The sequence below is a fragment of the Oncorhynchus kisutch genome, unplaced genomic scaffold (assembly GCF_002021735.2).
Source record: "Oncorhynchus kisutch isolate 150728-3 unplaced genomic scaffold, Okis_V2 scaffold651, whole genome shotgun sequence".
Lineage (NCBI taxonomy): Eukaryota > Metazoa > Chordata > Actinopteri > Salmoniformes > Salmonidae > Oncorhynchus > Oncorhynchus kisutch.
The window spans coordinates 13,356-34,540 of NW_022262596.1; the positions used below are offsets into that span (position 1 = coordinate 13,356).

At 41.6% G+C, this 21,185-nt stretch overlaps 24 non-coding genes and 2 pseudogenes across 24 annotated transcripts; all 26 read right to left on the reverse strand.

Moving 5' to 3' along the window:
- Window positions 1–7,314: 7,314 nt before the first annotated feature.
- Window positions 7,315–7,423, reverse strand: LOC116361166 (uncharacterized; annotated as a pseudogene).
- A 242-nt stretch (window positions 7,424–7,665) lies between these two features.
- Window positions 7,666–7,784, reverse strand: LOC116361156 (5S ribosomal RNA). Its single transcript, XR_004207346.1, has one exon. It is a non-coding gene; the product is annotated as a 5S ribosomal RNA (ribosomal RNA).
- Window positions 7,785–8,026: 242 nt separating this feature from the next.
- LOC116361154 (5S ribosomal RNA) lies at window positions 8,027–8,145 on the reverse strand. The gene has a single exon (XR_004207344.1). It is a non-coding gene; the product is annotated as a 5S ribosomal RNA (ribosomal RNA).
- A 2,580-nt stretch (window positions 8,146–10,725) lies between these two features.
- On the reverse strand, window positions 10,726–10,834 carry LOC116361167 (uncharacterized; annotated as a pseudogene).
- Window positions 10,835–11,076: 242 nt separating this feature from the next.
- On the reverse strand, window positions 11,077–11,195 carry LOC116361153 (5S ribosomal RNA). The gene has a single exon (XR_004207343.1). It is a non-coding gene; the product is annotated as a 5S ribosomal RNA (ribosomal RNA).
- Window positions 11,196–11,437: 242 nt separating this feature from the next.
- LOC116361177 (5S ribosomal RNA) lies at window positions 11,438–11,556 on the reverse strand. The gene has a single exon (XR_004207359.1). It is a non-coding gene; the product is annotated as a 5S ribosomal RNA (ribosomal RNA).
- A 242-nt stretch (window positions 11,557–11,798) lies between these two features.
- Window positions 11,799–11,917, reverse strand: LOC116361178 (5S ribosomal RNA). Its single transcript, XR_004207360.1, has one exon. It is a non-coding gene; the product is annotated as a 5S ribosomal RNA (ribosomal RNA).
- Window positions 11,918–12,159: 242 nt separating this feature from the next.
- Window positions 12,160–12,278, reverse strand: LOC116361179 (5S ribosomal RNA). The gene has a single exon (XR_004207361.1). It is a non-coding gene; the product is annotated as a 5S ribosomal RNA (ribosomal RNA).
- Window positions 12,279–12,520: 242 nt separating this feature from the next.
- Window positions 12,521–12,639, reverse strand: LOC116361180 (5S ribosomal RNA). The gene has a single exon (XR_004207362.1). It is a non-coding gene; the product is annotated as a 5S ribosomal RNA (ribosomal RNA).
- Window positions 12,640–12,880: 241 nt separating this feature from the next.
- LOC116361181 (5S ribosomal RNA) lies at window positions 12,881–12,999 on the reverse strand. Its single transcript, XR_004207363.1, has one exon. It is a non-coding gene; the product is annotated as a 5S ribosomal RNA (ribosomal RNA).
- Window positions 13,000–13,241: 242 nt separating this feature from the next.
- On the reverse strand, window positions 13,242–13,360 carry LOC116361182 (5S ribosomal RNA). The gene has a single exon (XR_004207364.1). It is a non-coding gene; the product is annotated as a 5S ribosomal RNA (ribosomal RNA).
- Window positions 13,361–13,602: 242 nt separating this feature from the next.
- LOC116361183 (5S ribosomal RNA) lies at window positions 13,603–13,721 on the reverse strand. The gene has a single exon (XR_004207365.1). It is a non-coding gene; the product is annotated as a 5S ribosomal RNA (ribosomal RNA).
- A 242-nt stretch (window positions 13,722–13,963) lies between these two features.
- On the reverse strand, window positions 13,964–14,082 carry LOC116361184 (5S ribosomal RNA). Its single transcript, XR_004207366.1, has one exon. It is a non-coding gene; the product is annotated as a 5S ribosomal RNA (ribosomal RNA).
- Window positions 14,083–14,323: 241 nt separating this feature from the next.
- Window positions 14,324–14,442, reverse strand: LOC116361185 (5S ribosomal RNA). The gene has a single exon (XR_004207367.1). It is a non-coding gene; the product is annotated as a 5S ribosomal RNA (ribosomal RNA).
- Window positions 14,443–14,684: 242 nt separating this feature from the next.
- Window positions 14,685–14,803, reverse strand: LOC116361186 (5S ribosomal RNA). Its single transcript, XR_004207368.1, has one exon. It is a non-coding gene; the product is annotated as a 5S ribosomal RNA (ribosomal RNA).
- Window positions 14,804–15,045: 242 nt separating this feature from the next.
- Window positions 15,046–15,164, reverse strand: LOC116361157 (5S ribosomal RNA). The gene has a single exon (XR_004207347.1). It is a non-coding gene; the product is annotated as a 5S ribosomal RNA (ribosomal RNA).
- A 242-nt stretch (window positions 15,165–15,406) lies between these two features.
- On the reverse strand, window positions 15,407–15,525 carry LOC116361155 (5S ribosomal RNA). The gene has a single exon (XR_004207345.1). It is a non-coding gene; the product is annotated as a 5S ribosomal RNA (ribosomal RNA).
- A 2,580-nt stretch (window positions 15,526–18,105) lies between these two features.
- On the reverse strand, window positions 18,106–18,224 carry LOC116361188 (5S ribosomal RNA). The gene has a single exon (XR_004207370.1). It is a non-coding gene; the product is annotated as a 5S ribosomal RNA (ribosomal RNA).
- A 242-nt stretch (window positions 18,225–18,466) lies between these two features.
- On the reverse strand, window positions 18,467–18,585 carry LOC116361189 (5S ribosomal RNA). The gene has a single exon (XR_004207371.1). It is a non-coding gene; the product is annotated as a 5S ribosomal RNA (ribosomal RNA).
- Window positions 18,586–18,827: 242 nt separating this feature from the next.
- Window positions 18,828–18,946, reverse strand: LOC116361190 (5S ribosomal RNA). Its single transcript, XR_004207372.1, has one exon. It is a non-coding gene; the product is annotated as a 5S ribosomal RNA (ribosomal RNA).
- Window positions 18,947–19,188: 242 nt separating this feature from the next.
- Window positions 19,189–19,307, reverse strand: LOC116361191 (5S ribosomal RNA). The gene has a single exon (XR_004207373.1). It is a non-coding gene; the product is annotated as a 5S ribosomal RNA (ribosomal RNA).
- A 242-nt stretch (window positions 19,308–19,549) lies between these two features.
- LOC116361192 (5S ribosomal RNA) lies at window positions 19,550–19,668 on the reverse strand. Its single transcript, XR_004207374.1, has one exon. It is a non-coding gene; the product is annotated as a 5S ribosomal RNA (ribosomal RNA).
- Window positions 19,669–19,910: 242 nt separating this feature from the next.
- Window positions 19,911–20,029, reverse strand: LOC116361194 (5S ribosomal RNA). Its single transcript, XR_004207375.1, has one exon. It is a non-coding gene; the product is annotated as a 5S ribosomal RNA (ribosomal RNA).
- A 242-nt stretch (window positions 20,030–20,271) lies between these two features.
- On the reverse strand, window positions 20,272–20,390 carry LOC116361195 (5S ribosomal RNA). The gene has a single exon (XR_004207376.1). It is a non-coding gene; the product is annotated as a 5S ribosomal RNA (ribosomal RNA).
- Window positions 20,391–20,632: 242 nt separating this feature from the next.
- LOC116361196 (5S ribosomal RNA) lies at window positions 20,633–20,751 on the reverse strand. The gene has a single exon (XR_004207377.1). It is a non-coding gene; the product is annotated as a 5S ribosomal RNA (ribosomal RNA).
- Window positions 20,752–20,993: 242 nt separating this feature from the next.
- LOC116361197 (5S ribosomal RNA) lies at window positions 20,994–21,112 on the reverse strand. Its single transcript, XR_004207378.1, has one exon. It is a non-coding gene; the product is annotated as a 5S ribosomal RNA (ribosomal RNA).
- Between the last annotated feature and the right edge of the window lie 73 nt (window positions 21,113–21,185).

Genomic DNA, 21,185 nt, shown 5'->3' on the forward strand with positions numbered 1-21,185 from the left:
AAATCATGTTTGATGCACTCTGGATGTCCAATTTTTGCTGTGCTGTGTCTAGGTTGAGATGAAATGAACGCCGTGGACAGTTTTCAGCAAGTTGCAACATTGAAATGCAGAAATAAGCACTTTTCCATAAACAAGCTCTAAATCATGTTTGAAGCACTCTGGATAAAAAAATGTTTTTGTTATGTCTATTCGAGATGTTATGAAACATGTGGACTGTTTTCAGCAAGTTGACAACATTGAAATGCAGAAATAAGCACTTTTCCATAAACAAGCTCTAAATCATGTTTGATGCACTCTGGATGTCCAATTTTTGCTGTGCTGTGTCTAGTTGAGATGAAATGAACACCGTGGACAGTTTTCAGCAAGTTGCAACATTGAAATGCAGAAATAAGCACTTTTCCATAAACAAGCTCTAAATCATGTTTGATGCACTCTGGATGTACAATTTTTGCTGTGCTGTGTATAGGTTGAGATGAAATGAACACCGTGGACAGTTTTCAGCAAGTTGCAACATTGAAATGCAGAAATAAGCACTTTTCCATAAACAAGCTCTAAATCATGTTTGATGCACTCTGGATAAAAAATGTTTTTGCTGTGTTGTTCGAGATGAGATGAAAAAACACGTGGACAGTTTTCAGCAAGTTGCAACATTGAAATGCAGAAATAAGCACTTTTCCATAAACAAGCTCTAAATCATGTTTGATGCACTCTGGATGTCCAATTTGCTGTGCTGTCTATTTGAGATGAAATGAACACTGTGGAAGTTTTCAGCAAGTTGCAACATTGAAAATGCAGAAATAAGCACTTTTCCATAAACAAGCTCTAAATCATGTTTGAAGCACTCTGGATAAAAAATGTTTTTGTATGTTTATTCGAGATGAGTTATGAAAACACTGTAGACTGTTTTCAGCAAGTTACAACATTGAAATGCAGAAATAAGCACTTTTCCATAAACAAGCTCTAAATCATGTTTGATGCACTCTGGATGTCCCAATTTTTTGCTGTGCTGTGTCTAGTTGAGATGAATGAACACGTGGACAGTTTTCAGCAAGTTGAACATTGAAATGCAGAAATAAGCACTTTTCCATAAACAAGCTCTAAATCATGTTTGATGCACTCTGGATGTAAAAATGTTTTTGTTCTGTTTATTCGAGAGTTATGAATGAACACTGTGACAGTTTTCAGCAAGTTGCAACATTGAAATGCAGAAATAAGCACTTTTCCATAAACAAGCTCTAAATCATGTTTGATGCACTCTGGATGTCCAATTTTGCTGTGCTGTGTCTATTTGAGATGAAATGAACACCGTGGACAGTTTTCAGCAAGTTGCAACATTGAAATGCAGAAATAAGCACTTTCCATAAACAAGCTCTAAATCATGTTTGATGCACTCTGGATGTCCAATTTTTGCTGTGCTGTGCTAGGTTGAGATGAAATGAACACCGTGGACAGTTTTCAGCAAGTTGCAACATTGAAATGCAGAAATAAGCACTTTTCCATAAACAAGCTCTAAATCATGTTTGAGCACTCTGGATAAAAAAATGTTTTTGTTATGTTATTCGAGATGTATGAAAACACTGTAGACTGTTTTCAGCAAGTTACAACATTGAAATGCAGAATAAGCACTTTTCCATAAACAAGCTCTAAATCATGTTTGATGCACTCTGGATGTCCAATTTTGCTGTGCTGTCTATTTGAGATGAAATGAAACAGTGGACAGTTTTCAGCAAGTTGCAACATTGAAATGCAGAAATAAGCACTTTTCCATAAACAAGCTCTAAATCATGTTTGAAGCACTCTGGATAAAAAAATTTTTGTTATGTTTATTCGAGATGTTATGAAAACACTGTAGACAGTTTTCAGCAAGTTGCAACATTGAAATGCAGAAATAAGCACTTTTCCATAAACAAGCTCTAAATCATGTTTGATGCACTCTGGATGTCCAATGCTGTGCTGGTTGAGATGAAATGAACACCGTGGACAGTTTTCAGCAAGTTGCAACATTGAAATGCAGAAATAAGCACTTTTCCATAAACAAGCTCTAAATCATGTTTGAAGCACTCTGGATAAAAAAATGTTTTTGTTATGTTTATTCGAGATGTTATGAAAACACTGTAGACTGTTTTCAGCAAGTTACAACATTGAAATGCAGAAATAAGCACTTTTCCATAAACAAGCTCTAAATCATGTTTGATGCACTCTGGATGTCCAATTTTTGCTGTGCTGTGTCTATTGAGATGAAATGAACTTGTGGACAGTTTTCAGCAAGTTGCAACATTGAAATGCAGAAATAAGCACTTTTCATAAACAAGCTCTAAATCATGTTTGAAGCACTCTGGATAAAAAAATGTTTTTGTTAGTTTATTCGAGATGTTTTGAAAAAACACTGTAGACTGTTTTCAGCAAGTTACAACATTGAAATGCAGAAATAAGCACTTTTCCATAAACAAGCTCTAAATCATGTTTGATGCACTCTGGATGTCCAATTTTTGTGTGCTGTCTATTGAGATGAAATGAACACTGTGGACAGTTTTCAGCAAGTTGCAACATTGAAATACAGAAATAAGCACTTTTCCATAAACAAGCTCTAAATCATGTTTGATGCACTCTGGATGTCCAATTTTGCTGTGCTGTGTCTAGTTGAGATGAAATGAACACCGTGGACTGTTTTCAGCAAGTTGCAACATTGAAATGCAGAAATAAGCACTTTTCCATAAACAAGCTCTAAATCATGTTGATGCACTCTGGATGTCCAATTTTTGCTGTGCTGTGTCTAGTTGAGATGAAATGAACTCCGTGGATGTTTTCAGCAAGTTGCAACATTGAAATGCAGAAATAAGCACTTTTCCATAAACAAGCTCTAAATCATGTTTGAAGCACTCTGGATAAAAAAATGTTTTTGTTATGTTTATTCGAGATGTTATGAAAACACTGTAGACTGTTTTCAGCAAGTTACAACATTGAAATGCAGAAATAAGCACTTTTCCATAAACAAGCTCTAAATCATGTTTGATGCACTCTGGATGTCCAATTTTTGCTGTGCTGTGTCTGTTGAGATGAAATGAACACCGTGGGAGTTTTCAGCAAGTTGCAACATTGAAATGCAGAAATAAGCACTTTTCCATAAACAAGCTCTAAATCATGTTGAATGCACTCTGGATAAAAAATTTTTTGCTGTGTTATATTCGAGAGTGTTATGAAAAACACCGTGGAACTGTTTTCAGCAAGTTACAACATTGAAATGCAGAAATAAGCACTTTTCCATAAACAAGCTCTAAATCATGTTTGATCACTCTGGATGTCCAATTTTTGCTGTGCTGTGTCTAGTTGAGATGAAATGAACTCCGTGGACAGTTTTCAGCAAGTTGCAACATTGAAATGCAGAAATAAGCATTTTCCATAAACAAGCTCTAAATCATGTTTGAAGCACTCTGGATAAAAAATGTTTTGCTGTATGTTTATTCGAGATGTTATGAAAAACTCTAGACTGTTTTCAGCAAGTTGACAACATTGAAATGCAGAAATAAGCACTTTTCCATAAACAAGCTCTAAATCATGTTTGAATGCACTCTGGATGTCCAATTTTTGCTGGCTGTGTCTAGTTGAGATGAAAATGAACACCGTGGACAGTTTTCAGCAGTTGCAACATTGAAATGCAGAAATAAGCACTTTTCCATAAACAAGCTCTAAATCATGTTTGATGCACTCTGGATGATCCAATTTTTGCTGTGCTGTGTCTAGTGAGATGAAATGAACACCTGTAGACTGTTTTCAGCAAGTTACAACATTGAAATGCAGAATAAGCACTTTCCATAAACAAGCTCTAAATCATGTTTGATGCACTCTGGATGTCCAATTTTTGCTGTGTGTGTCTAGTTGAGATGAAATGAAAAACGTGGATAGTTTTCAGCAAGTTGCAACATTGAAATGCAGAAATAAGCACTTTTCCATAAACAAGCTCTAAATCATGTTTGATGCACTCTGGATGTCCAATTTTTGCTGTGCTGTGTCTAGGTTGAGATGAAATGAACGCGTGGATAGTTTTCAGCAAGTTGCAACATTGAAATGCAGAAATAAGCCACTTTTCCATAACAAGCTCTAAATCATGTTTGAAGCACTCTGGATAAAAAAATGTTTTGTTATGTTTATTCGAGATGTTATGAAAACACTGTAGACTGTTTTCAGCAAGTTACAACATTGAAATGCAGAAATAAGCACTTTTCCATAAACAAGCTCTAAAATCATGTTTGATGCACTCTGGATGTCCAATTTTGCTGCGTGTGTCTAGTTGAGATGAAATGAACACCGTGGATAGTTTTCAGCAAGTTGCAACATTGAAATGCAGAAATAAGCACTTTTCCATAAACAAGCTCTAATCATGTGTTGAAGCACTCTGGATAAAAAATTTTTTGGCTGTGTTATTTCGAGATGTTATGAAAACACTGTGAACAGTTTTCAGCAAGTTGCAAAATTGAAATGCAGAAATAAGCACTTTTCCATAAACAAGCTCTTAAATCATGTTTGAGCACTCTGGATGTCCATATTTTTGCTGTGGCTGTGTCTAGTTGAGATGAAATGAACACCGTGGATAGTTTTCAGCAAGTTGCAACATTGGAATGCAGAAATAAGCACTTTTCCATAAACAAGCTCTAAATCATGTTTGAAGCACTCTGGATAAAAAAATGTTTTTGTTATGTTTATTCGAGATGTTATGAAAACACTGTAGACTGTTTTCAGCAATTACAACATTGAAATGCAGAAATAAGCACTTTTCCCTAAACAAGCTCTAAATCATGTTTGATGCACTCTGGATGTCCAATTTTGCTGTCTGTGTCTAGTTGAGATGAAATGAACACATGTGGACTGTTTTCAGCAAGTTGCAACATTGACATGCAGAAATAAGCACTTTCCATAAACAAGCTCTAAATCATGTTTGAAGCACTCTGGATAAAAAATGTTTTTGTTATGTTTATTCGAATGTTATGAAAACACTGTAGACGTTTTCAGCAAGTTACAACATTGAAATGCAGAAATAAGCACTTTTCCATAAAAAGCTCTAAATCATGTTGATGCACTCTGGATGTCCAATTTTTGCTGTGCTGTGTCTAGTTGAGATGAAATGAACACCGTGGATAGTTTTCAGCAAGTTGCAACATTGAAATGCAGAATAAGCACTTTTCCATAAACAAGCTCTAACATTCAGCTGATGTTCTGAAAGAGCTGCAAAATCTGGACCCCTACAAATCAGCCGGGCTAGACAATCTGGACCCTTTCTTTCTAAAATTATCTGCCGAAATTGTTGCCACCCCTATTACTAGCCTGTTCAACCTCTCTTTCGTGTCGTCTGAGATTCCCAAAGATTGGAAAGCAGCTGCGGTCATCCCCCTCTTCAAAGGGGGGGACACTCTTGACCCAAACTGCTACAGACCTATATCTATCCTACCGTGCCTTTCTAAGGTCTTCGAAAGCCAAGTCAACAAACAGATTACCGACCATTTCGAATCTCACCATACCTTCTCTGCTATGCAATCTGGTTTCAGAGCTGGTCATGGGTGCACCTCAGCCACGCTCAAGGTCCTAAACGATATCTTAACCGCCATCGATAAGAAACATTACTGTGCAGCCGTATTCATTGATCTGGCCAAGGCTTTCGACTCTGTCAATCACCATATCCTCATCGGCAGACTCGACTGCCTTGGTTTCTCAAATGGATTGCCTTCGCCTGGTTCACCAACTACTTCTCTGATAGAGTTCAGTGTTGTCAAGTCGGAGGGTCTGCTGTCCGGACCTCTGGCAGTCTCTATGGGGGTGCCACAGGGTTCAATTCTTGGACCGACTCCTCTTCTCTGTATACATCAATGAGGTCGCTCTTGCTGCTGGTGAGTCCCTGATCCACCTCTACGCAGACGACACCATTCTGTATACTTCCGGCCCTTCTTTGGACACTGTGTTAACAACCCTCCAGGCAAGCTTCAATGCCATACAACTCTCCTTCCGTGGCCTCCAATTGCTCTTAATACAAGTAAAACTAAATGCATGCTCTTCAACCCGATCGCTACCTGCACCTACCCGCCTGTCCAACATCACTACTCTGGACGGCTCTGACTTAGAATACGTGGACAACTACAAATACTTAGGTGTCTGGTTAGACTGTAACTCTCCTTCCAGACCCATATCAAACATCTCCAATCCAAAGTTAAATCTAGAATTGGCTTCCTATTTCGCAACAAAGCATCCTTCACTCATGCTGCCAAACATACCCTTGTAAAACTGACCATCCTACCAATCCTCGACTTTGGCGATGTCATTTACAAAATAGCCTCAAATACCCTACTCAACAAATTGGATGCAGTCTATCACAGTGCAATCCGTTTTATCACCAAAGCCCCATATACTACCCACCATTGCGACCTGTACGCTCTCGTTGGCTGGCCCTCGCTTCATACTCGTCGCCAAACCCACTGGCTCCATGTCATCTACAAGACCCTGCTAGGTAAAGTCCCCCCTTATCTCAGCTCGCTGGTCACCATAGCATCTCCCACCTGTAGCACACGCTCCAGCAGGTATATCTCTCTAGTCACCCCCAAGACCAATTCTTTCTTTGGCCGCCTCTCCTTCCAGTTCTCTGCTGCCAATGACTGGAACGAACTACAAAAATCTCTGAAACTGGAAACACTTATCTCCCTCACTAGCTTTAAGCACCAACTGTCAGAGCAGCTCACAGATTACTGCACCTGTACATAGCCCACCTATAATTTAGCCCAAACAACTACCTCTTTCCCAACTGTATTTAATTTGTATTTATTTATTTATTTTGCTCCTTTGCACCCCATTATTTTTTTTATTTCTACTTTGCACATTCTTCCATTGCAAAACTACCATTCCAGTATTTTACTTGCTATATTGTATTTACTTTGCCATCATGGCCTTTTTTTTGCCTTTACCTCCCTTCTCACCTCATTTGCTCACATTGTATATAGACTTGTTTATACTGCATTATTGACTGTATGTTTGTTTTTACTCCATGTGTAACTCTGTGTCGTTTTATCTGTCGAACTGCTTTGCTTTATCTTGGCCAGGTCGCAATTGTAAATGAGAACTTGTTCTCAACTTGCCTACCTGGTTAAATAAAGGTAAAATAAAAAAATAAAAAAATCTTGTGTCACTCAAAAAGTGGAAGAAATTGCATATACTGTAGAAATAATTTGTAGCACAGATTGTTGGATGAAATACAAACTAACCTTGCTTACTTATTTCAAAGCAAGGGCACATATTTCAGCATTGTGGGAAAAAACGGACAAAGAGTTGACGAAAAGCTTACAGCACCTGGTATTCCCAGGCGGTCTCCCATCCAAGTACTAACCAGGCCTGACCTTGCTTAGCTTCCGAGATCAGGCGTACTCAGGCCGGTGTGGTCGTAAGCGAGAAACTATCTCTTGGTGCACTATGTAAAGTGAAAGTGAGTCTGATTAACAGCTATTGCATTTTCACCATTTAGATATGCATCTTTGTTTCACTCAAAAAGTGGAAGAAATTGCATATACTGTAGAAATAATTTGTAGCACAGATTGTTGGATGAAATACAAACTAACCTTGCTTACTTATTTCAAAGCAAGGGCACATATTTCAGCCTTGTGGGAAAAAACGGACAAAGATTTGACGAAAAGCTTACAGCACCTGTTATTCCCAGGCGGTCTCCCATCCAAGTACTAACCAGGCCCGACCCTGCTTAGCTTCCGAGATCAGACGAGATCAGGCGTACTCAGGCCGGTGTGGTCGTAAGCAAGAAACTATCTCTTGGTGCACTATGTTAAGTGAAAGTGAGTCTGATTAACAGCTGTTGCATTTTCACCATTTAGATATGCATCTTTGTGTCACTCAAAAAGTGGAAGAAATTGCATATACTGTAGAAATAATTTGTAGCACAGATTGTTGGATGAAATACAAACTAACCTTGCTTACTTATTTCAAAGCAAGGGCACATATTTCAGCCTTGTGGGAAAAAACGGACAAAGAGTTGACGAAAAGCTTACAGCACCTGGTATTCCCAGGCGGTCTCCCATCCAAGTACTAACCAGGCCCGACCCTGCTTAGCTTCCGAGATCAGACGAGATCAGGCGTACTCAGGCCGGTGTGGTCGTAAGAGAGAAACTATCTCTTGGTGCACTATGTTAAGTGAAAGTGAGTCTGATTAACAGCTGTTGCATTTTCACCATTTAGATATGCATCTTTGGCGTTCTGCATTAGCATCGAACAGCCCCCGTGATATGCAGCTGTTCAGGGAAGCTAGAAATCATTATACACAGGCAGTTAGAAAAGCCAAGGCTAGCTTTTTCAAGCAGAAATTTGCTTCCTGCAACACTAACTCAAAAAAGTTCTGGGACACTGTAAAGTCCATGGAGAATAAGAACACCTCCTCCCAGCTGCCCACTGCACTGAAGATAGGAAACACTGTCACCACTGATAAATCCACCATAATTGAGAATTTCAATAAGCAATTTTCTACGGCTGGCCATGCTTTCCACCTGGCTACTCCTACCCCGGACAACAGCACTGCACCCCCAACAGCAACTCGCCCAAGCCTTCCCCATTTCTCCTTCTCCCAAATCCATTCAGCTGATGTTCTGAAAGAGCTGCAAAATCTGGACCCCTACAAATCAGCCGGGCTAGACAATCTGGACCCTTTCTTTCTAAAATTATCTGCCGAAATTGTTGCCACCCCTATTACTAGCCTGTTCAACCTCTCTTTCGTGTCGTCTGAGATTCCCAAAGATTGGAAAGCAGCTGCGGTCATCCCCCTCTTCAAAGGGGGGGACACTCTTGACCCAAACTGCTACAGACCTATATCTATCCTACCGTGCCTTTCTAAGGTCTTCGAAAGCCAAGTCAACAAACAGATTACCGACCATTTCGAATCTCACCATACCTTCTCTGCTATGCAATCTGGTTTCAGAGCTGGTCATGGGTGCACCTCAGCCACGCTCAAGGTCCTAAACGATATCTTAACCGCCATCGATAAGAAACATTACTGTGCAGCCGTATTCATTGATCTGGCCAAGGCTTTCGACTCTGTCAATCACCATATCCTCATCGGCAGACTCGACTGCCTTGGTTTCTCAAATGATTGCCTCGCCTGGTTCACCAACTACTTCTCTGATAGAGTTCAGTGTGTCAAGTCGGAGGGTCTGCTGTCCGGACCTCTGGCAGTCTCTATGGGGGTGCCACAGGGTTCAATTCTTGGACCGACTCTCTTCTCTGTATACATCAATGAGGTCGCTCTTGCTGCTGGTGAGTCCCTGATCCACCTCTACGCAGACGACACCATTCTGTATACTTCCGGCCCTTCTTTGGACACTGTGTTAACAACCCTCCAGGCAAGCTTCAATGCCATACAACTCTCCTTCCGTGGCCTCCAATTGCTCTTAAATACAAGTAAAACTAAATGCATGCTCTTCAACCGATCGCTACCTGCACCTACCCGCCTGTCCAACATCACTACTCTGGACGGCTCTGACTTAGAATACGTGGACAACTACAAATACTTAGGTGTCTGGTTAGACTGTAAACTCTCCTTCCAGACCCATATCAAACATCTCCAATCCAAAGTTAAATCTAGAATTGGCTTCCTATTTCGCAACAAAGCATCCTTCACTCATGCTGCCAAACATACCCTTGTAAAACTGACCATCCTACCAATCCTCGACTTTGGCGATGTCATTTACAAAATAGCCTCAAATACCCTACTCAACAAATTGGATGCAGTCTATCACAGTGCAATCCGTTTTATCACCAAAGCCCCATATACTACCCACCATTGCGACCTGTACGCTCTCGTTGGCTGGCCCTCGCTTCATACTCGTCGCCAAACCCACTGGCTCCATGTCATCTACAAGACCCTGCTAGGTAAAGTCCCCCCTTATCTCAGCTCGCTGGTCACCATAGCATCTCCCACCTGTAGCACACGCTCCAGCAGGTATATCTCTCTAGTCACCCCCAAGACCAATTCTTTCTTTGGCCGCCTCTCCTTCCAGTTCTCTGCTGCCAATGACTGGAACGAACTACAAAAATCTCTGAAACTGGAAACACTTATCTCCCTCACTAGCTTTAAGCACCAACTGTCAGAGCAGCTCACAGATTACTGCACCTGTACATAGCCCACCTATAATTTAGCCCAAACAACTACCTCTTTCCCAACTGTATTTAATTTGTATTTATTTATTTATTTTGCTCCTTTGCACCCCATTATTTTTTTTATTTCTACTTTGCACATTCTTCCATTGCAAAACTACCATTCCAGTATTTTACTTGCTATATTGTATTTACTTTGCCATCATGGCCTTTTTTTTGCCTTTACCTCCCTTCTCACCTCATTTGCTCACATTGTATATAGACTTGTTTATACTGCATTATTGACTGTATGTTTGTTTTTACTCCATGTGTAACTCTGTGTCGTTTTATCTGTCGAACTGCTTTGCTTTATCTTGGCCAGGTCGCAATTGTAAATGAGAACTTGTTCTCAACTTGCCTACCTGGTTAAATAAAGGTAAAATAAAAAAATAAAAAAATCTTTGTGTCACTCAAAAAGTGGAAGAAATTGCATATACTGTAGAAATAATTTGTAGCACAGATTGTTGGATGAAATACAAACTAACCTTGCTTACTTATTTCAAAGCAAGGGCACATATTTCAGCCTTGTGGGAAAAAACGGACAAAGAGTTGACGAAAAGCTTACAGCACCTGGTATTCCCAGGCGGTCTCCCATCCAAGTACTAACCAGGCCTGACCTTGCTTAGCTTCCGAGATCAGGCGTACTCAGGCCGGTGTGGTCGTAAGCGAGAAACTATCTCTTGGTGCACTATGTAAAGTGAAAGTGAGTCTGATTAACAGCTATTGCATTTTCACCATTTAGATAAGCATCTTTGTTTCACTCAAAAAGTGGAAGAAATTGCATATACTGTAGAAATAATTTGTAGCACAGATTGTTGGATGAAATACAAACTAACCTTGCTTACTTATTTCAAAGCAAGGGCACATATTTCAGCCTTGTGGGAAAAAACGGACAAAGAGTTGACGAAAAGATTACAGCACCTGGTATTCCCAGGCGGTCTCCCATCCAAGTACTAACCAGGCCCGACCCTGCTTAGCTTCCGAGATCAGACGAGATCAGGCGTACTCAGGCCGGTGTGGTCGTAAGCGAGAAACTATCTCTTGGTGCACTATGTAAAGTGAAAGTGAGTCTGATTAACAGCTATTGCATTTTCACCATTTAGATAAGCATCTTTGTGTCACTCAAAAAGTGGAAGAAATTGCATATACTGTAGAAATAATTTGTAGCACAGATTGTTGGATGAAATACAAACTAACCTTGCTTACTTATTTCAAAGCAAGGGCACATATTTCAGCCTTGTGGGAAAAAACGGACAAAGAGTTGACGAAAAGCTTACAGCACCTGGTATTCCCAGGCGGTCTCCCATCCAAGTACTAACCAGGCCCGACCCTGCTTAGCTTCCGAGATCAGACGAGATCAGGCGTACTCAGGCCGGTGTGGTCGTAAGCGAGAAACTATCTCTTGGTGCACTATGTTAAGTGAAAGTGAGTCTGATTAACAGCTGTTGCATTTTCACCATTTAGATAAGCATCTTTGTGTCACTCAAAAAGTGGAAGAAATTGCATATACTGTAGAAATAATTTGTAGCACAGATTGTTGGATGAAATACAAACTAACCTTGCTTACTTATTTCAAAGCAAGGGCACATATTTCAGCCTTGTGGGAAAAAACGGACAAAGAGTTGACGAAAAGCTTACAGCACCTGGTATTCCCAGGCGGTCTCCCATCCAAGTACTAACCAGGCCCGACCCTGCTTAGCTTCCGAGATCAGACGAGATCAGGCGTACTCAGGCCGGTGTGGTCGTAAGCGAGAAACTATCTCTTGGTGCACTATGTAAAGTGAAAGTGAGTCTGATTAACAGCTGTTGCATTTTCACCATTTAGATAAGCATCTTTGTGTCACTCAAAAAGTGGAAGAAATTGCATATACTGTAGAAATAATTTGTAGCACAGATTGTTGGATGAAATACAAACTAACCTTGCTTACTTATTTCAAAGCAAGGGCACATATTTCAGCCTTGTGGGAAAAAACGGACAAAGAGTTGACGAAAAGCTTACAGCACCTGGTATTCCCAGGCGGTCTCCCATCCAAGTACTAACCAGGCCCGACCCTGCTTAGCTTCCGAGATCAGACGAGATCAGGCGTACTCAGGCCGGTGTGGTCGTAAGCGAGAAACTATCTCTTGGTGCACTATGTAAAGTGAAAGTGAGTCTGATTAACAGCTATTGCATTTTCACCATTTAGATAAGCATCTTTGTTTCACTCAAAAAGTGGAAGAAATTGCATATACTGTAGAAATAATTTGTAGCACAGATTGTTGGATGAAATACAAACTAACCTTGCTTACTTATTTCAAAGCAAGGGCACATATTTCAGCCTTGTGGGAAAAAACGGACAAAGAGTTGACGAAAAGCTTACAGCACCTGGTATTCCCAGGCGGTCTCCCATCCAAGTACTAACCAGGCCCGACCCTGCTTAGCTTCCGAGATCAGACGAGATCAGGCGTACTCAGGCCGGTGTGGTCGTAAGCGAGAAACTATCTCTTGGTGCACTATGTAAGTGAAAGTGAGTCTGATTAACAGCTGTTGCATTTTCACCATTTAGATAAGCATCTTTGTGTCACTCAAAAAGTGGAAGAAATTGCATATACTGTAGAAATAATTTGTAGCACAGATTGTTGGATGAAATACAAACTAACCTTGCTTACTTATTTCAAAGCAAGGGCACATATTTCAGCCTTGTGGGAAAAAACGGACAAAGAGTTGACGAAAAGCTTACAGCACCTGGTATTCCCAGGCGGTCTCCCATCCAAGTACTAACCAGGCCCGACCCTGCTTAGCTTCCGAGATCAGACGAGATCAGGCGTACTCAGGCCGGTGTGGTCGTAAGCGAGAAACTATCTCTTGGTGCACTATGTAAAGTGAAAGTGAGTCTGATTAACAGCTGTTGCATTTTCACCATTTAGATAAGCATCTTTGTGTCACTCAAAAAGTGGAAGAAATTGCATATACTGTAGAAATAATTTGTAGCACAGATTGTTGGATGAAATACAAACTAACCTTGCTTACTTATTTCAAAGCAAGGGCACATATTTCAGCCTTGTGGGAAAAAACGGACAAAGAGTTGACGAAAAGCTTACAGCACCTGGTATTCCCAGGCGGTCTCCCATCCAAGTACTAACCAGGCCCGACCCTGCTTAGCTTCCGAGATCAGACGAGATCAGGCGTACTCAGGCCGGTGTGGTCGTAAGCGAGAAACTATCTCTTGGTGCACTATGTTAAGTGAAAGTGAGTCTGATTAACAGCTGTTGCATTTTCACCATTTAGATAAGCATCTTTGTGTCACTCAAAAAGTGGAAGAAATTGCATATACTGTAGAAATAATTTGTAGCACAGATTGTTGGATGAAATACAAACTAACCTTGCTTACTTATTTCAAAGCAAGGGCACATATTTCAGCCTTGTGGGAAAAAACGGACAAAGAGTTGACGAAAAGCTTACAGCACCTGGTATTCCCAGGCGGTCTCCCATCCAAGTACTAACCAGGCCCGACCCTGCTTAGCTTCCGAGATCAGACGAGATCAGGCGTACTCAGGCCGGTGTGGTCGTAAGCGAGAAACTATCTCTTGGTGCACTATGTTAAGTGAAAGTGAGTCTGATTAACAGCTGTTGCATTTTCACCATTTAGATAAGCATCTTTGTGTCACTCAAAAAGTGGAAGAAATTGCATATACTGTAGAAATAATTTGTAGCACAGATTGTTGGATGAAATACAAACTAACCTTGCTTACTTATTTCAAAGCAAGGGCACATATTTCAGCCTTGTGGGAAAAAACGGACAAAGAGTTGACGAAAAGCTTACAGCACCTGGTATTCCCAGGCGGTCTCCCATCCAAGTACTAACCAGGCCCGACCCTGCTTAGCTTCCGAGATCAGACGAGATCAGGCGTACTCAGGCCGGTGTGGTCGTAAGCGAGAAACTATCTCTTGGTGCACTATGTTAAGTGAAAGTGAGTCTGATTAACAGCTGTTGCATTTTCACCATTTAGATAAGCATCTTTGTGTCACTCAAAAAGTGGAAGAAATTGCATATACTGTAGAAATAATTTGTAGCACAGATTGTTGGATGAAATACAAACTAACCTTGCTTACTTATTTCAAAGCAAGGGCACATATTTCAGCCTTGTGGGAAAAAACGGACAAAGAGTTGACAAAAGCTTACAGCACCTGGTATTCCCAGGCGGTCTCCCATCCAAGTACTAACCAGGCCCGACCCTGCTTAGCTTCCGAGATCAGACGAGATCAGGCGTACTCAGGCCGGTGTGGTCGTAAGCGAGAAACTATCTCTTGGTGCACTATGTTAAGTGAAAGTGAGTCTGATTAACAGCTGTTGCATTTTCACCATTTAGATATGCATCTTTGTGTCACTCAAAAAGTGGAAGAAATTGCATATACTGTAGAAATAATTTGTAGCACAGATTGTTGGATGAAATACAAACTAACCTTGCTTACTTATTTCAAAGCAAGGGCACATATTTCAGCCTTGTGGGAAAAAACGGACAAAGAGTTGACGAAAAGCTTACAGCACCTGGTATTCCCAGGCGGTCTCCCATCCAAGTACTAACCAGGCCCGACCCTGCTTAGCTTCCGAGATCAGACGAGATCAGGCGTACTCAGGCCGGTGTGGTCGTAAGCAAGAAACTATCTCTTGGTCCACTATGTAAAGTGAAAGTGAGTCTGATTAACAGCTATTGCATTTTCACCATTTAGATAAGCATCTTTGTTTCACTCAAAAAGTGGAAGAAATTGCATATACTGTAGAAATAATTTGTAGCACAGATTGTTGGATGAAATACAAACTAACCTTGCTTACTTATTTCAAAGCAAGGGCACATATTTCAGCCTTGTGGGAAAAAACGGACAAAGATTTGACGAAAAGCTTACAGCACCTGTTATTCCCAGGCGGTCTCCCATCCAAGTACTAACCAGGCCCGACCCTGCTTAGCTTCCGAGATCAGACGAGATCAGGCGTACTCAGGCCGGTGTGGTCGTAAGCAAGAAACTATCTCTTGGTGCACTATGTTAAGTGAAAGTGAGTCTGATTAACAGCTGTTGCATTTTCACCATTTAGATATGCATCTTTGTGTCACTCAAAAAGTGGAAGAAATTGCATATACTGTAGAAATAATTTGTAGCACAGATTGTTGGATGAAATACAAACTAACCTTGCTTACTTATTTCAAAGCAAGGGCACATATTTCAGCCTTGTGGGAAAAAACGGACAAAGAGTTGACGAAAAGCTTACAGCACCTGGTATTCCCAGGCGGTCTCCCATCCAAGTACTAACCAGGCCCGACCCTGCTTAGCTTCCGAGATCAGACGAGATCAGGCGTACTCAGGCCGGTGTGGTCGTAAGAGAGAAACTATCTCTTGGTGCACTATGTTAAGTGAAAGTGAGTCTGATTAACAGCTGTTGCATTTTCACCATTTAGATATGCATCTTTGGCGTTCTGCATTAGCATCGAACAGCCCCCGTGATATGCAGCTGTTCAGGGAAGCTAGAAATCATTATACACAGGCAGTTAGAAAAGCCAAGGCTAGCTTTTTCAAGCAGAAATTTGCTTCCTGCAACACTAACTCAAAAAAGTTCTGGGACACTGTAAAGTCCATGGAGAATAAGAACACCTCCTCCCAGCTGCCCACTGCACTGAAGATAGGAAACACTGTCACCACTGATAAATCCACCATAATTGAGAATTTCAATAAGCAATTTTCTACGGCTGGCCATGCTTTCCACCTGGCTACTCCTACCCCGGACAACAGCACTGCACCCCCAACAGCAACTCGCCCAAGCCTTCCCCATTTCTCCTTCTCCCAAATCCATTCAGCTGATGTTCTGAAAGAGCTGCAAAATCTGGACCCCTACAAATCAGCCGGGCTAGACAATCTGGACCCTTTCTTTCTAAAATTATCTGCCGAAATTGTTGCCACCCCTATTACTAGCCTGTTCAACCTCTCTTTCGTGTCGTCTGAGATTCCCAAAGATTGGAAAGCAGCTGCGGTCATCCCCCTCTTCAAAGGGGGGGACACTCTTGACCCAAACTGCTACAGACCTATATCTATCCTACCGTGCCTTTCTAAGGTCTTCGAAAGCCAAGTCAACAAACAGATTACCGACCATTTCGAATCTCACCATACCTTCTCTGCTATGCAATCTGGTTTCAGAGCTGGTCATGGGTGCACCTCAGCCACGCTCAAGGTCCTAAACGATATCTTAACCGCCATCGATAAGAAACATTACTGTGCAGCCGTATTCATTGATCTGGCCAAGGCTTTCGACTCTGTCAATCACCATATCCTCATCGGCAGACTCGACTGCCTTGGTTTCTCAAATGATTGCCTCGCCTGGTTCACCAACTACTTCTCTGATAGAGTTCAGTGTGTCAAGTCGGAGGGTCTGCTGTCCGGACCTCTGGCAGTCTCTATGGGGGTGCCACAGGGTTCAATTCTTGGACCGACTCTCTTCTCTGTATACATCAATGAGGTCGCTCTTGCTGCTGGTGAGTCCCTGATCCACCTCTACGCAGACGACACCATTCTGTATACTTCCGGCCCTTCTTTGGACACTGTGTTAACAACCCTCCAGGCAAGCTTCAATGCCATACAACTCTCCTTCCGTGGCCTCCAATTGCTCTTAAATACAAGTAAAACTAAATGCATGCTCTTCAACCGATCGCTACCTGCACCTACCCGCCTGTCCAACATCACTACTCTGGACGGCTCTGACTTAGAATACGTGGACAACTACAAATACTTAGGTGTCTGGTTAGACTGTAAACTCTCCTTCCAGACCCATATCAAACATCTCCAATCCAAAGTTAAATCTAGAATTGGCTTCCTATTTCGCAACAAAGCATCCTTCACTCATGCTGCCAAACATACCCTTGTAAAACTGACCATCCTACCAATCCTCGACTTTGGCGATGTCATTTACAAAATAGCCTCAAATACCCTACTCAACAAATTGGATGCAGTCTATCACAGTGCAATCCGTTTTATCACCAAAGCCCCATATACTACCCACCATTGCGACCTGTACGCTCTCGTTGGCTGGCCCTCGCTTCATACTCGTCGCCAAACCCACTGGCTCCATGTCATCTACAAGACCCTGCTAGGTAAAGTCCCCCCTTATCTCAGCTCGCTGGTCACCATAGCATCTCCCACCTGTAGCACACGCTCCAGCAGGTATATCTCTCTAGTCACCCCCAAGACCAATTCTTTCTTTGGCCGCCTCTCCTTCCAGTTCTCTGCTGCCAATGACTGGAACGAACTACAAAAATCTCTGAAACTGGAAACACTTATCTCCCTCACTAGCTTTAAGCACCAACTGTCAGAGCAGCTCACAGATTACTGCACCTGTACATAGCCCACCTATAATTTAGCCCAAACAACTACCTCTTTCCCAACTGTATTTAATTTGTATTTATTTATTTATTTTGCTCCTTTGCACCCCATTATTTTTTTTATTTCTACTTTGCACATTCTTCCATTGCAAAACTACCATTCCAGTATTTTACTTGCTATATTGTATTTACTTTGCCATCATGGCCTTTTTTTTGCCTTTACCTCCCTTCTCACCTCATTTGCTCACATTGTATATAGACTTGTTTATACTGCATTATTGACTGTATGTTTGTTTTTACTCCATGTGTAACTCTGTGTCGTTTTATCTGTCGAACTGCTTTGCTTTATCTTGGCCAGGTCGCAATTGTAAATGAGAACTTGTTCTCAACTTGCCTACCTGGTTAAATAAAGGTAAAATAAAAAAATAAAAAAATCTTTGTGTCACTCAAAAAGTGGAAGAAATTGCATATACTGTAGAAATAATTTGTAGCACAGATTGTTGGATGAAATACAAACTAACCTTGCTTACTTATTTCAAAGCAAGGGCACATATTTCAGCCTTGTGGGAAAAAACGGACAAAGAGTTGACGAAAAGCTTACAGCACCTGGTATTCCCAGGCGGTCTCCCATCCAAGTACTAACCAGGCCCGACCCTGCTTAGCTTCCGAGATCAGACGAGATCAGGCGTACTCAGGCCGGTGTGGTCGTAAGCGAGAAACTATCTCTTGGTGCACTATGTTAAGTGAAAGTGAGTCTGATTAACAGCTGTTGCATTTTCACCATTTAGATAAGCATCTTTGTGTCACTCAAAAAGTGGAAGAAATTGCATATACTGTAGAAATAATTTGTAGCACAGATTGTTGGATGAAATACAAACTAACCTTGCTTACTTATTTCAAAGCAAGGGCACATATTTCAGCCTTGTGGGAAAAAACGGACAAAGAGTTGACGAAAAGCTTACAGCACCTGGTATTCCCAGGCGGTCTCCCATCCAAGTACTAACCAGGCCCGACCCTGCTTAGCTTCCGAGATCAGACGAGATCAGGCGTACTCAGGCCGGTGTGGTCGTAAGCGAGAAACTATCTCTTGGTGCACTATGTTAAGTGAAAGTGAGTCTGATTAACAGCTGTTGCATTTTCACCATTTAGATAAGCATCTTTGTGTCACTCAAAAAGTGGAAGAAATTGCATATACTGTAGAAATAATTTGTAGCACAGATTGTTGGATGAAATACAAACTAACCTTGCTTACTTATTTCAAAGCAAGGGCACATATTTCAGCCTTGTGGGAAAAAACGGACAAAGAGTTGACGAAAAGCTTACAGCACCTGGTATTCCCAGGCGGTCTCCCATCCAAGTACTAACCAGGCCCGACCCTGCTTAGCTTCCGAGATCAGACGAGATCAGGCGTACTCAGGCCGGTGTGGTCGTAAGCGAGAAACTATCTCTTGGTGCACTATGTTAAGTGAAAGTGAGTCTGATTAACAGCTGTTGCATTTTCACCATTTAGATAAGCATCTTTGTGTCACTCAAAAAGTGGAAGAAATTGCATATACTGTAGAAATAATTTGTAGCACAGATTGTTGGATGAAATACAAACTAACCTTGCTTACTTATTTCAAAGCAAGGGCACATATTTCAGCCTTGTGGGAAAAAACGGACAAAGAGTTGACAAAAAGCTTACAGCACCTGGTATTCCCAGGCGGTCTCCCATCCAAGTACTAACCAGGCCCGACCCTGCTTAGCTTCCGAGATCAGACGAGATCAGGCGTACTCAGGCCGGTGTGGTCGTAAGCGAGAAACTATCTCTTGGTGCACTATGTTAAGTGAAAGTGAGTCTGATTAACAGCTGTTGCATTTTCACCATTTAGATAAGCATCTTTGTGTCACTCAAAAAGTGGAAGAAATTGCATATACTGTAGAAATAATTTGTAGCACAGATTGTTGGATGAAATACAAACTAACCTTGCTTACTTATTTCAAAGCAAGGGCACATATTTCAGCCTTGTGGGAAAAAACGGACAAAGAGTTGACGAAAAGCTTACAGCACCTGGTATTCCCAGGCGGTCTCCCATCCAAGTACTAACCAGGCCCGACCCTGCTTAGCTTCCGAGATCAGACGAGATCAGGCGTACTCAGGCCGGTGTGGTCGTAAGCGAGAAACTATCTCTTGGTGCACTATGTTAAGTGAAAGTGAGTCTGATTAACAGCTGTTGCATTTTCACCATTTAGATAAGCATCTTTGTGTCACTCAAAAAGTGGAAGAAATTGCATATACTGTAGAAATAATTTGTAGCACAGATTGTTGGATGAAATACAAACTAACCTTGCTTACTTATTTCAAAGCAAGGGCACATATTTCAGCCTTGTGGGAAAAAACGGACAAAGAGTTGACGAAAAGCTTACAGCACCTGGTATTCCCAGGCGGTCTCCCATCCAAGTACTAACCAGGCCCGACCCTGCTTAGCTTCCGAGATCAGACGAGATCAGGCGTACTCAGGCCGGTGTGGTCGTAAGCGAGAAACTATCTCTTGGTGCACTATGTTAAGTGAAAGTGAGTCTGATTAACAGCTGTTGCATTTTCACCATTTAGATAAGCATCTTTGTGTCACTCAAAAAGTGGAAGAAATTGCATATACTGTAGAAATAATTTGTAGCACAGATTGTTGGATGAAATACAAACTAACCTTGCTTACTTATTTCAAAGCAAGGGCACATATTTCAGCCTTGTGGGAAAAAACGGACAAAGAGTTGACAAAAAGCTTACAGCACCTGGTATTCCCAGGCGGTCTCCCATCCAAGTACTAACCAGGCCCGACCCTGCTTAGCTTCCGAGATCAGACGAGATCAGGCGTACTCAGGCCGGTGTGGTCGTAAGCGAGAAACTATCTCTTGGTGCACTATGTTAAGTGAAAGTGAGTCTGATTAACAGCTGTTGCATTTTCACCATTTAGATAAGCATCTTTGTGTCACTCAAAAAGTGGAAGAAATTGCATATACTGTAGAAATAATTTGTAGCACAGATTGTTGGATGAAATACAAACTAACCTTGCTTACTTATTTCAAAGCAAGGGCACATATTTCAGCCTTGTGGGAAAAAACGGACAAAGAGTTGACGAAAAGCTTACAGCACCTGGTATTCCCAGGCGGTCTCCCATCCAAGTACTAACCAGGCCCGACCCTGCTTAGCTTCCGAGATCAGACGAGATCAGGCGTACTCAGGCCGGTGTGGTCGTAAGCGAGAAACTATCTCTTGGTGCACTATGTTAAGTGAAAGTGAGTCTGATTAACAGCTGTTGCATTTTCACCATTTAGATAAGCATCTTTGTGTCACTCAAAAAGTGGAAGAAATTGCATATACTGTAGAAATAATTTGTAGCACAGATTGTTGGATGAAATACAAACTAACCTTGCTTACTTATTTCAAAGCAAGGGCACATATTTCAGCCTTGTGGGAAAAAACGGACAAAGAGTTGACAAAAAGCTTACAGCACCTGGTATTCCCAGGCGGTCTCCCATCCAAGTACTAACCAGGCCCGACCCTGCTTAGCTTCCGAGATCAGACGAGATCAGGCGTACTCAGGCCGGTGTGGTCGTAAGCGAGAAACTATCTCTTGGTGCACTATGTTAAGTGAAAGTGAGTCTGATTAACAGCTGTTGCATTTTCACCATTT